Source organism: Dromiciops gliroides, chromosome 3 (assembly GCF_019393635.1).
Source record: "Dromiciops gliroides isolate mDroGli1 chromosome 3, mDroGli1.pri, whole genome shotgun sequence".
NCBI lineage: Eukaryota > Metazoa > Chordata > Mammalia > Microbiotheria > Microbiotheriidae > Dromiciops > Dromiciops gliroides.
Genome location: NC_057863.1, coordinates 536,274,077 through 536,288,686, shown reverse-complemented (window position 1 = coordinate 536,288,686; position 14,610 = coordinate 536,274,077).

The window sequence follows — 14,610 nt, the reverse complement described above, 5'->3', positions numbered from 1 at the left end:
TAGTGAGATTATAAAAAGAGGGCCGAAATTATGCCTGACATCTCTTTTGCATTCTCTGTAGAGCCTACTATAGTGCTGGGTGCATGGAATGTGCTCCAGTTAATGCTTGCTGATTGATTGAATGGATGTGAGTGAGTCAAAGTTCCAAGAGAACAGTCTGCCTTTTCTATTGTTGTCAAGGGGAAGAGTCCTGTTTGCTCCCTGTTTTGGTATTGTTTGATCCTGGGGAGAAGAAAAGAATCAGCTTCACATGCTGTAAATTTGCTGTTCGTGCCAAGGAGCATGGCCCCAGAAATTCCAAACAACAGGTTCTCTGAGCTAATTTTTCATTAACCTTTGTGGTGTTTCCCTTAATGTTAAATTCCACATCAAATTTAGCAAGCTATCTCCTCTAATTAAGAATGTAATTACTTAATATATCCTATCTACTCACTAATAGGGAGAACCTAATCAAGATATGTGGCTATATTAACTGAGGAGAAAGCTTCAGGGAAGGGCTGGGAATGCTTATCAGTGGAGGGGAATGAGATGTCATTTTTTTTTTGCAGGGCAGTGAGGGTTAAGTGACTTGCCCAGGGTCACACAGCTAGTAAGTGTCAAGTGTCTGAGGCCAGATTTGAACTCAGGTCCTCCTGAATCCAGGGCCGGTGCTTTATCCACTGCACCACCTAGCTGTCTCTGGGATGTCATTTTAAAAGCATGGAATTTGAATCCATGTCTCTTTACAATTTACAAAGTGCTTTTGTGCACATTATCTGACTTGATATTGGCCTGAAGTCATCCTAGGCATCATACTTTGACAGTTGCACCCATGACTGACCAAGTCCTATGAATCAAGTCCTCTGTATCCTGAGTTGATTCTCTTTAGGAATGAGTCTGTCCTATGTATAATTTGATAGACAAAATTGCCTCTCTGCTATTTGCTCTCCTTCTGGTCTTCACAGCTTGCCCACTAGACAAAGCTCCTTCTCTACTACTCTTAAGCTCTTGAAGCAGTGTCAAGCTCTTTAGTACAAAGTCATCCTTGGCAGGGCAGTGATAAAGTGTTATGTTCTGAAAATAATGGCTAACAATTGTGGTAAAAAGTTTTAACAGTCGGTTAGCGATAATGGAGAGACGCCAGTTTTTTTAAGGACCACCCTTTCGGGGAGGAGACCAACAGCATGAGCTACACACGCCAGCCCGGCTGCTAAGCACTCCACTTCCGGGGTGCGAGCTTAAAAGGCAAGGAGAGAACGGAAGTGGGATCTCTTTCCTGCTCTGCTGGTCCCCTGGCTGCGCTGCACAGACAGACGCGGACTGGAGTTGGACACAGCCCGGCTCACCGTTAGCAGCACGAGCTTGACTCTATCTCTCTCTCTCCCCAAAGGTGGCCTTGGGCTGTTGGTGAGTTTTATACGGAATATAGACTAAGCTTAGACTTAAGACTATTTGTTTTGTATTTCTACTTTCCTATCCCTCTAATCGACATCACCTGGTAACTACCACACAATAAAAGCTCTAACTAGAAAACCAGAAGCTTCTTCCATTTACTAGTCTGGGAGATAAATTAAGGGAAAGGTTAAAGAGGGGAAATTAATGCTCTAGTATCCAATTTTAAATCTCACACAATATAATGCCTATTATGTATTATGCACTTTTCTAAGCATTTTAGAAATATTGTCTCATTTATTTAAAAAACCCTGGAAGGTAAATGCTATTATTATCCCCATTTGCAAGTTGAGGAAACTGAGGCAAAAACGTTGCCCAAAGTCACACAGTTAAGTGTCTGAGGCTAGCTTTGAACTCAGACCTTTGTGACTCCAAGCCCAGTGTATCATTCAACTACCTCTGGTTTTGCCTTTTACCAAAACTATACCAGGATTATTCTCTTTCATAGAAACATCAGTCCTAAGTCTGAGGGCTGTAGTTTTTTAGGTCTGCTCTCATAGCTGAGAACTGAGATAAATTAATATTATGTTATATTAATAAATAATTATTAATTTGTGATTCACTCTTCCTATTTCTGTTAAGGCCCAACTCCTGAAGAATTCAATCGGCCTCTGATGAGATTACTTCTAACCCTCACAGTACCCTGCCCAACAGGGAGACATGATTTCTGGTCAAAGTATAAATCGAATCCAGTCTAGCTGAGCCTTTGCCTGGGGGAAGAGCCCCCTGTTCTTTATCCTTTCCATTAGAATTTAGGGCAACCCAGCTCATGAAAACTAGCCAAGGAGGTACAGATGGAAATGGCTTCCTCTGCCCAGATACTTTGAGACTGCTGAATCTCACGATCAAGCTATATTCTCATCAGGAGAAACCGAAGACTTTTAGCCCCCCTCCTCACTAAATATTCACCAGTCAGAGTTTATTTTTACTTGTTGGGGTAGTTCCCTTTCTGAATGTATTTAAGGTGTTTTACAGTCTCTTCTGGCATCTTTGGTTATGGAGAGAAACCACTGACCATCAATTTATTGATTGTCAGCTAGCCTAATTAATAAATTGATTATTAATTACCCAGAAATTGTCTGTTGGGTGCCTTTATTTGTTACAGAACTTAAGTACAATACTGACCAGACCAGTCAGCCTCTTCATACAGTAGAATTCTGCTTTCTCTAACCAACTCCCAGAAACAATACCTCTCCTTTAATTGCCTTTTTCTCTCAGCAAAATAGTTGTAAGGCCTCTCTTTTCCATCTCTTTCCTTTTCTCTTAAGTTATAGAGGGCAATGAAGGACAACAAAGGCCCCTCTGAAAGGTTTCTTCTCTCTTAAGCTTTAGATGGAACCTGTCATCACCAATCAGCTCTCATCAAAGTAACTCCTCTCTTCCAATCAACATTGCTCTCAGCAAAGTGGGTGAAGGGTCTGTCTTCTCTGTCTCTACCTTCTTATGATTCCACCTGCATTCAGATCCTTTGCTGACTTCTGATACTTAAAATTTGAACTTCTTATAAGTAGTGTCTATTTTAACTCAAGTTGAAAAATTCAAATCTACAGTTCTCTTAGATATGGAAAGAAGGAGGAAAAAGCATTTATTAAGCACCTACTTTGTGTTGGGCACTGTGCTAAATTCTTTAGAAATATTACCCTCATTTAATCCCCACAACAAGCCTGGGAGGTAATTGCTATTATTACCCCCATTTTATAGTTTAGGAAGCTGAGATAAACAGAGGTTAGGTGACTTTTCCAGCTATTGTCTGAGTCAGAATTTGAATTCATGTTTTCAGGGCAACAGAGTCTAGTGCTCTGTCCACCGAACCACCTAGCTGCCTCAATCAGACACAAATGATTTATAAATTTTCCCTTAGTTTCCAAATAGTTCTTTCTCATATAGTCTTCCAGGTATATCTTTCAAAACTCTGAAAACAGTAATATTTAAATAGTTGATGAACCTTAAGGTATTATAGCCAACTTTACCTCAATCAGTGTTCTTGCCTCTGACTCCAGCTGCTTTTGAACAATCCCTCTCAGTTCATTTAATCTGAGACATGGTTTTCTCTCAGGTCCTTAGAACTCTTGAGCTGTTTTTCTTGCACAAATGTCCTTTTTCTGCTCCATTTGTTAAATAAAATTGCCTATATGTCAAAGGAACAATACCTTACATACATTTGAGGAAATGAGGCTGGAAGAAGGCAACACAGTGACAAAGTCAGAAACTGAACTTAGTTCTCTATCAGGAATTTCTTCCTTTGATGTAATCTAGATCCTTGTTAAAGTTGTGCTCAATTTTATTTTGTCCTACCCTTGGTGGCTATGGAAAACAGTTCATTACTACCATTCACTTAATCTGTTTTCTCTGGACAGAAAGTTACTCATTGTGAATTTTCTCATCTGTGACCCTCCATTCTCATTCTCTCTCCCAATTCTCCTTCCCACCAACTCATTCCCATTTATTTTTTCAAAAGAGATCTCTAATGAGATCCAAACAGTTAATCTATGATGTTTCATTTGGATTGGAAACCTACAGAATTGTTCCATAAGTGCACACATTTTGGACAAATGAGTTATACGATAGAGTGACCTGGAATATCTTTGGGGAAGTCGTATGGTATTTTTAATGACTCCAAGATTCTCTCAAATCAAAGATCCCATCTTTTAAATTTTTTCTTCTTTGTTTTTTTCAGGACAATGAGTATTAAGTGACTTGCCCCCAGAGTCACACAGCTAGTAAGTGTTAAGTGTCTGATATCGGATTTGAATCAGGTCTTCCTGAATCCAGGGCCAGTGCTTTATCCACTGCACCACCTAGTTGTCCCCCATCTTTTAATTTTAATATTCTTCCAATGATTCTATATGAGACACCAATATCTTTGAAGTTGTGTGGCACGTAAAGTCCAATAGAGAGACACAAGGTGGGAATGAGACTGCTGCACATTATCAACCAAAACATGTACAAGAGAAGAATCATAAAAGATGTAAAAATCTAAAGGAAATGGGGCTAATCAGATAATGGAAGGAGGGGATCCATTGGCATCCATAATATCAAGGGAGAATATCCTCTATTGGTAACAGCCTTCCCCCAACCAGGATTCATGAGAGGCAATGAATGAGTTATCCAGAATGAGATGATATATATGAGTTGTGATCATTGATGAGACCAAAGACCTATCAAAGTATCAAATATCCAAAGGTCATTTGTTGGAAAGAGAAACATTTCTTTTTACACCACTAGGAAATTATCAACTTTTCAGAGTGAAGCAAGGTGCTTTAAACATAATAGACATATAATAAATGTTTACTGATTTAACTATTAGATTCCTGTCATGTATCTATATCTTTATGCATTCTTATCACCTAGTGCAACACCTTGTTACAATCTTCTACCAACCCAACAATCATCCTTCCTCCTTTCCTGTTTAGGACCTGGTTCACCATCTTCCTCTCTCTCTCCCAATTCCTGTTCTCATACTTGAGGGCTTTGACATAAATGTTGATATCCACTGAAATATTATTGTCTTATTGTTAATTAGCTTTCTAAATTCCCATGATCTCCATCTTCAATTCCACTTTAATAATACACAGTTTGGGCATACCCTTGATCTGACCATCATCAACAATTTGTCGACCTTTATGATCTAGAATTCTGAAATTCATTTCTCTAACAAAAACCTCCTATCCTTCAATCTTTGTCTCATGTTTCCTAAAACTATTCTTTATCCTTGAGGTCAACTCCCATCACTCCATACCTCCCTTTTCTCCCAGTTCATCATCCTTGCCATGGCTTCCCTTTCTTATCTTCAGTGTCTTGACTTTATGGTTAACCAGATCAACTAAATGCTATTAGCTGCCCTTAAATCCCTTGCCACTCTTTCCTAACCACCAATTATATTTCTCCAAACCCCAAAGATGAATTATTTACCTTTTCTATTTCAACCTATATATTCCTGAATGCTCCTGGAAAAAGTCATGCAATTATGTAGACTGGATTCATTATATATTCATTTTATCCACTCTCGATTCTTAGAAAAGGTTATCTATACACTTACCTTCCTCTCTCCACTTCCCAGTCACTTTTTTAAACTTTGTATTATAGGTTCTTTCTTTACTAATCAACTGAAGTTGGTCTCTCTATGGTTACCATTGATCTATTAATTACTCAATCTAATGGCATTTTCTTAATCCTCATCCTTTTTTTTTACCTCTGCAGCTTTTCTACAAGAAAATAAAAGGACATAGGGCTCACTGCTGCCTGGCAACTATTTCATCTATCCCTTTTGATACACCCAAATACTATGCACAGTGGCGATTTCTAGTCTTTTCCTTTTTCCTTAGACTTCCTATGGTACCTCCTTTCCATTTCCTCTGAACAAAGAACCTTGCCTCCCACTTTATTAAGAAAATAGAGGACATTCAGTGTGAGTTCTCTCCATACTTAAAAACTCTTCTTCATCATCTTCCATTTTCTCTTCCCTTCCCTCAGTTTCTGATGAAGAGGTCAACCATTCAGTCAATAAGCATTTTTAAGCACTTAGTGCTAAGCAATATGTTTGGAAGGCAGTGTGGAATATGAGATGGAGAGCTGGCATTCAAGACAGGAAGACTTGGATTGAAAATCCTGCCTCTGGTATATACTGGCCTTGTGATCCTGAGAAAACCACTTGACTTCTCATTGCTTCCAGGAAATTCTCTAAGACTATAAATCATAGAGAAGATGCCAATCTTCATTTATAGAGGAAGTACTTCACTGTGAACTCCTTACACTGGTGAAGTCATAAAGTCTGATTAAAATAAAAAGTGAAGACCTTATTGCCAAGACTTCTCCCTAAACTTGCTGGAGAGGTCTTGATCCCATCCCCTACTTTGTCCTCTAGGAACTTATCCCTTTATAATTTCTTTTTCATTTTCTTTCTCCCCTAATCTAGTGGCTCTTCTGCCACCTAGAAATATCTCCCCCCACCACCATTATCCTTAAAATACCTTCACTCGACCTTGAAATTCTCTCAACTATTGTCCTATATCTCATCTTCTTTTCACAACTAAACTCTTAGAAAATGTTTTCTACACACTTACATTCCTCTCTCCACTTCCCACTCACTTAAAAAAAAATTTTTTTTTTTGCAGGCAATGGGGGTTAAGTGACCTGCCCAGGGTCACACAGCTAGTAAGTGTCAAGTGTCTGAGGCCGGATTTGAACTCAGGTACTCCTGAATCCAGGGCCGGCGCTTTAACCACTGTGCCATCTAGCTGCCCCTCCCACTCACTTTTAAAACCTTATATTATAGGTTCTACCTTTACTAATCAACTGAAGCTGGTCTCTCCAAGGTTACCATTGATTTAATAATTGCTCAATCTAATAGCATTTTCTCAATCCTAATTCTTTTTTGACCTCTGCAGCTTTTCTACAAGAAAATCCAACAACATAGGGCAGAGTCTTGGGAGATGCCCACCTTTAGAGGACAAGCAGAAAATGATGATCCAGCAAAGCAGAATGAAAAAGTAGAATACCTAATAGCCAAGGGAAGAGAAAAGTGTCCAGGAAACTGATTATTTCTTCTCTTCTTCTATTCTCTACCTTAGTGATCTTATCATCTCCTGTGGGTTCAATCAATCAACTGAAAAGCATTTATTAAACTTACTATATGCCTACCAGTGTTCTAAGCATTAGGTACACAAAGAAAGGCAAAGCAGTTCCTGCCATCAAGGTGCATACAGTCTAATGATCATAACTCTAGAGAAGATCCCAACAGCTATATATCTGGCTTTAATTTACACCTAGAGCTCCACACTACCTGTGGGACATAACCACCTGATCCTCTATAGGCATCTCAAACTTAACATCCAAAATGGAAGTCATATTCACCTTTGTCCCCCCATCAATAATCTCTTGTCCAAATTTTTTCTTTTCTGTGCATGGTCCACTATTTTCCTAGTCATACAGGATAGCAACTTTGAAATCACCCTTGATTCTTCCCTGTCCTTCAATCTCCATATGGCCAAGTTTTGTTGATCTTACTCTCCAATATTTTTATCTTTTCATCCACACAGACTTCAAGGCACTCATAAGGCTCATGCACAATCATCTCTCTTTTAGACTATTGTAATAGCCCCTAATGAGGCTCATGATCTCCCTAATCAATACAGATGGCAAACTGATATTGCAAAACAACCAAAACCAAAAACCAGATCTGACCATGTTATTCCTCTCCCTACCACCTCTTAAAAACACTCATGTTTCCCTGTTTCCTCTAAGATAAAATATAAAATTCTCAGGCTGCCATTTAAAGCCATCTACAATCTGCTTCCCATATATCTTTACAGTCTTATTTTGTATTACCACCCTTTTTGTACCTAGTACTTGTTACCTGTAATAACAACAACAGCAGCAGCAATAATAATAATAATGACAATAGCTAACATTTATATAGCACTTACTATGTGCCAGGCACTGTGCTAAGAACTTTACAAATATTATCTCATTTGATCCTCAAAACCCTGGAAAGGAGGTACAATTATTATTTTTTTTTAGTAGATACAATTGTATAGATTGTATTCATTGTATTGTACTCATTGTATAGATGAGGAAACTGAGGCAGAGTGACTTACCCAGGGTCACAAATAATAAGTATTTGAGTCTGGATTTGAACTCAGACCTTCTTGACTCCAGAAGTATCCAAAGTATAGACAGAGCAATTTCAAGAGGCATAGAGTGGTAATAACTGTAAGGATAATAATCATCATCATCATCTATTGCACCACCTAGCTGCCACCTCCTGAAACTTTGACTTTGTACTCATGATCTCGTAAATCTTACATGCAATTCTTCACCTCCACCTCATGGAATTCCTGGATTCCTTCAAAGCAAAAACCAAGTACCACCTCCTACAGGACACCTTTCTTTATCACCAAGTTGTACAGTGGGTAGAAGGAAAAACTGAGTTCAAATTCATCTTCAGACACTTACTAGCTATTTGACTCTAAGCAAGTCATTTAACCTCTCTCAAACTCAGCTTCCTCATCTGTAAAATGGGGGCCATAATAGCTAACAACCTTCTGTTGTTGTTGTTGTTGTTGTTGTTCGTCCTTCATTCTCATCAGGGTGATGTTATGACTTGGAGTGAATTAGATTTAAGTGAGGGAGGGATGTGAAAGGTTACCAACCTCACTCTCTCCTCCAGAGCCATCTGGTTCCAGTGGCAAGATACACATAAGGACAACTGGAGATGGCCCTGGATGTTTGAGGCAATTGGGGCTAAGTGACTTGCCCAGGGTCACATAGCTAGTAAGTGTCCAAGGTGAGATTTTAACTCAGATCCTCCCAACTTTGGGGCCACTGTTCTACCCACTGAGCCACCTAGCTGTCCCTAACAACCTTCTAAAGTTATTGAGAGAAAACAAGATGTGATGATATTTATAAATTTTAAAATGCTATGTAAAGACTAGCTATTATTATCAGTATTGTTGTTGTTGTTGTTGTTGTTTTTATCCCTACAGTTATTGCCTATCTATGCCTCTTGAAATTGCTGTCTATACTTTGGACTTACTCATACATCTACCCATCTCATAGAATGTGAGCTCCTCAAAGCATCACAGAGTCATAGGTTTAGACCCTGAAGAAATCAAGTTCAATGCCTTCCTTTTACAACCTGAAAAAACTGAGATGAGAGAGATGAAGTAGCCTGTCCATGGTCATACAGGTAGTCAGTCAGAGCCTGGATTTGAACCCCAGACCTCTGATTCAGAGTCAGTATCCTGCTAAATCTGATAGCCTTGATTTCATTTCTAAGGGTTGATGTGATTTCTTTCTTTACCTTTGCATCCCAAGAGGCTATCTCAGTGACTTGCTAGTAGTAAATATTTAGTGCTCGTTCTGTTCATTTGAATTGAATCTAGTCTGCAGGCTGTCTCCTAGCTAGAAACTCCAAAAGCACAAAGAGTGAATGGCCCCTCTGGAGTATAGAATGTCATCTTCCAAACTGTCTGCTTCTCATCCCCCAAGGTTCTGCCACGAGAGAGGGTTTCTAGGCCTTCAGGTTGGTGTTTCAGGACCTTCCTGGCACACCTTCCCCCCAGAACCTGGCATGGTACCAGTGCCAAGCGACATCCCAGTGAGGTACAGATCACATCGGTGCTGTTGCCTCCTTATTGTAGGGTGGCTTTCCCCTAGCTGTCTGGCTGAGCCATGATTTAGCCCAAAACTGTACTTAAGGTTGTCATGGTTTTAAACAAGTGATATTGCCTATAGGTAATTATAGCATTATCTAACAGGCTCCCTGGAGCCCAGGTAGCTCTCAGATTCTGGGCCAGGCAGTGGCATCTGGGAGAGTGCCCTCTGGGAAAGGTTGCCAGGAACATCAAGGAGGAGGGGCCCAGAGCTGGCCATCTAGCAAGTCGGGTGCTGCAGGAATGAGCTGCCTAGCCCATGGATGAGGTGAGTTTCCACCATAGTTACAGCTAAATTGCACATATGCTCAACATATCCAAAAATACCTGACCACACCCTCATCCCCAACATTCGAGTATATACCACCCATCAGGGCAGTGTGTGAGTGTGTGTGTGTGTGAGAGAGAGAGTGTTTAAGTGTGAGTGTGTGTGTATATGTGTGTGTAGACAAAATATTAAATAATATCTGGTCCTAGCTGATGCCTAGGAAATTTTCCTTCTTTTTTTTTTTCTGGAAGAAGGGGAAAGATCCCTACCTAGGCAAAGTTGTTAAGCCGTGCAAAGTAGTCAAAATTCATCAGCTGACTCTCATTTCCCTCTCTGATCACCTTTTTCTCTACACTTCTCTTTTTGGTATCATGCCTCCCACCTCCTTTTCTGCTTTTTCCTCTAGTTTCCCTCTATTCCATATGTCCCACCTCCTGGTGCTCTTCTCTGCCCCTCTGGTTGCGCAATGACTGTCCAAAGAAGGCACACACACTTCACCCCCATCCCCAGTCTCCCCTATACCATTGTGGTTCATTTTTCAAAATTACCTTCTTTTCTTCCTCTTCCTCCTTTGTCCTAACCCTGTTAAAATTCCCTTTGAGTACCTCTCCTAAGTAGATTCATAGCATTTTTTTTTGTGGGTCAATGCGGGTTAAGTGACTTGCCCTGGGTCACATAGCTAGTAAGTGTCAAGTGTCTGAAGTCGAATTTGAATTCAGGACCTCCTGAATCCAGGGCCGGTGCTTTATCCACTGCGCCACCTAGCTGCCCCCTGATTCATAGCATTTATAACAGGGAGGCACCTTAGACATCTTCTAATCTAATCTTTTCATATTGCAGGTAAGGAAAGTAAACCCAAAGAGAAGATGTGACTTGTCCAAGGAGTGGGAGGGCTAATAGGATCGCAACCTAAACTCTTCTAGAGGTATTAACCGACACTGGTTTCTGATTGATGATGTTTCAAGCAGTGTGAGGGCAGGAAAGTTTTCTTAAGTCATTCTTCTCTCTTCACTCTTATAGAGGTTCCCAAATGTTTCCTCCTCTCAGGGTTCTCTCCTCCACCTCTCCCTTCCCATAAGTAGGTCTTTTCTGAAGGAACTTGTGAGGAAATGGTTCTCCAGGCAGGAAGGACAATGGCAAGACTGGCTCAAAACTGTGGGTCACAACCCTACATGGGATCTCATAACTGAATGTGGGAGTATCAAAAAATTTAGCAACAGTAAAAGGCTATGTATACCTATTTTATATACCTATATACCCAAGGACGTGTAAAAATTTCTCGGGCAAAATGGGATCGCAGATGGAAAAAAATTTAAGAGGCCTGCCTCCTTGGGGATTCTTTCTCTTTTATCATTTATGTTCTCATTTAATTGGCCCTTACTGACCTAGATCCCCAAAGTACTGGGGTCTGTTTGTGTCTTCAGGGTGCTCCAGTTCCCCCTACCCCGGTTCTACTTGCCATGGCATGGAAATCCTCCCTCCCCTGCTCCCAGCACCCTGATCACTTATGACAGTTTATTTAAAAAATTTTTTTTAAGATTTTACTAGCATTTAAAGGAAAGAAAGTAAAGTAAACCTAATTGACAGAACAGACTTGTCACGTTACAGAGCATGGGAATTGCATCTGCAGTCTTAATCTTACTTAATACCTCTAATCTAGCCTTAGAGGCTAGCAAAGCTTCCTGGGCTAATAAGCCCTGCTTCCATTCTACTTAAGCAGATGAGCCTCTCTGTGCCCAAGAGTCTGATGTAATTAAGAAGAGACCTGCATTCAGAGGCAGAAAGCCTGGGTTCAAATCTTGCTTCACCACTGACTAGCTGTTACCCACTTTCCTGAGCCTTAATTTCCCCACCTGTAAAATCGCTGGTGTAGCTCTGATATTTTGTGATATTTAATTCTATTTTGTCTTGGAAGAAAGACAGTGCAAGTCCACTGTCAGGTAAACCTCCAAAACTGCTCCCAAGTCCCTCTTCCAATTGTACGCTGCTGTCAGTTCTGCCTCCATCCCTATCCCAACTTCTGTTTGCATTAATACACTGGAGAAGGAAATGGCAAATCACTCCAGTATCTCTGCCAAGAAGTATGGTCCACAGAGTCATACTGAACTACAGCAACAATCTCTTCTAACTGCTCTGATGTCTGGCTGCTGTTTTGCTTTGATAAATAAGTTTACCAGTTATTCTTAGTGGTAAGGGGCTCAATTAGAGAATCGAAGCTGAGGGCTGTCCTCCCCCTTATGAGTGACCAGGGAAAGAGCTTTCTTTCTGAATCCCTAAAAATCATATCCCTAGACCAGATATAGTCATTAGAGCATCTAACTATCTCAGCTATCTGTCTGTCTCTCTATCTATCCCTCTAAATATCCACACACATGTATAATGTTAGTCTGATGCCCCCTCTAAGAACCTGAAGAAAAGAAATCTATCCTTGTGATGCTTGTGGGTCTTCCCACACCCCTCCACTCCCCAGCTAGCTTGCTGTCAGTACAGGCACTGATGCCTGCCCTCCTCCTGTCTGTAGAGGTGGACCAGATTTCAGAGATCCATGTCACCCTCAGGGCGAGTTTATAAATTTAGATGACCCAAATGGACACGACTATCTTATTTGCCTGTCTTATATATCTTACACATAACATTAATACATAATAGCTTTTGTTAATAGGGGACTTTAAAACCCACAAAATACTTTAAATGCTCTACTTCATTTGAGCATCATCACTCAATGAAGTAGGGTATTGGTATTATTCCCATTTTACGGATGAGGAAATTGAAGCTGAGAGAAATTAAGTGATTTTTCTCAGGGCAAAGGGGTTGGAAATATCTGAGTAAAGTTCAGAACTCCCATCTTCCTAACTCTGAGCCTGGCATTCTCTTGAATATACTCTGTTGCCCCTCAGCATGACAAAGTAGGCAAAAAAATTAATGAGATCTCCAGTTATGTCAAGAGCTATATATGGTGACTGACTCTTATTTACTACCACTAGCTATACTTATTTTAGTCACTTTGGTCAGGTCACTTAGTTTGACAAAGTGTTGCCTTTAGATTTTGGAAGTGCTGGGTTCAAATCTCAGCTCTGTCACTAACTACCTGTGTGTTGTTGGCAAGTCTCTTTAAGATTGTCAAGTTGTTTAAACAAGTGATATTGCCAATAGGTAATTATACTATTGTCTAACAGGCTCCCTGGGGAAGGTGTGTTAATATGTGTCACCTCAAAGTTCCTAGAATACTCACCATGCAAACCCCTTGCCTGAAAAGGGAAAAGACAGCACCTAGACTCCCTGGGTTATGGATGCAAACGCCTTCATTGAGGCCACTAAGCTTCTTGCTGTCTTACATCCAATTTCTTTCTCTGCTCCTTTTCTGCCCAGATTCTCTCAAATGCCTGGTTTCGGATGCTTTGGCTGTGGGACATTTGTTAGTTATAATCACTTATATGAAGCTGCCCACATCATAGGCATGCTCTGAGAAGCTATTAAATGAATGGACTTATCATATATCTTAATCACCATGAAGCACAATAACAATTAGGCACATAATAAAGAATTGATTCAATCTGTAAAAATATGAATTTCCCTAATTAACAAATGGTTGAAAGCCATGAATTGGCAATTTTCTAAGAAAGAAATCTAAGGTATCAATATCCACATGACAAAATGTCCCAAATAATTAATAATTAGAGAAATGCAAATCAATGCAGAGTATGCAGCTAGGTGGCACAGTGGGGAGGGAGAGCTTTGGGCTTGGAATCAGGAGGATCATCTTTCTGAATTCAAATCCAGCCTCAGACACTTACTGACTGTGTAACCCTGGGGAAGTCACTTAATGCTGTTTGCCTCAGTTTCTTCATCTGTAAAATAAACTGGAAATGGAAATGGCAAACCACTCCAATATCTCTGCCAAGAAAACTCCAGATGCGGTCATGGAGAGTTGGATACAACTAAAAATGACTGAACAACAACAATGTAGGCCTAGTGGTAGTATTACTGGGTCAAAGGGTTTGCACAGTTTTGTAACTTTGGGGGCATAGTTCCAAGTTACTTTTCAGAAAGACTAGCTCAGTTCACATCTCCATGAATCAGTGTTCCTGTTTTCTCAACTGACCTTTCAACACTTGTCATTTTCTTTTCTTACCAACTTTGCTAATCTGATGAGTATGAGGTGCGATATTAATTTACAATAATAACAGTGCTATAAAAACATTGCATAGAACATTGGATTTTTTGTATTTATTGATTTTGCTGAATTTTCTATCTTCTTCTTTGTAAAAGTTCTTTCTTATAAGGGTGGTTATCTGGGAGGGAAGAGGGAGAGAAGAACACATGAGGAAATGGATATAAAACAAGAGATCAATAATATCCACTTAAATAATCTCAATTAATGTACAATTAACTTTATTTTGAGTGTTATTTAATTTCATCACTAAATTCTCTGCTCAGAAATACTCAGTGTTAGAGCCACAGAATTTAAGAGTTGTAAAAACTATAAAGACTTCTAAAATAATCCCCTCATTTTACAGGTAAGGAAACTGAGGATAAGAGAAAGTAAGTGGCTTAGCCTCAAGGTCATGCAATTTTTAGCTGCAGATCTGGGGCTAGAATTCAGCTCTCTTGACTATATGTTCACTGGACCTTAATCACAGCACAGAGTCAGGTCATCTTTGTGTTTTCTTTGGTTGTGTAGTTTTGGTCATCTGTGATCTTAAAAACACAAGAGAGGGATTCTGCACTCCTTACCTCATGTCCGCACCCTTCAGCCAG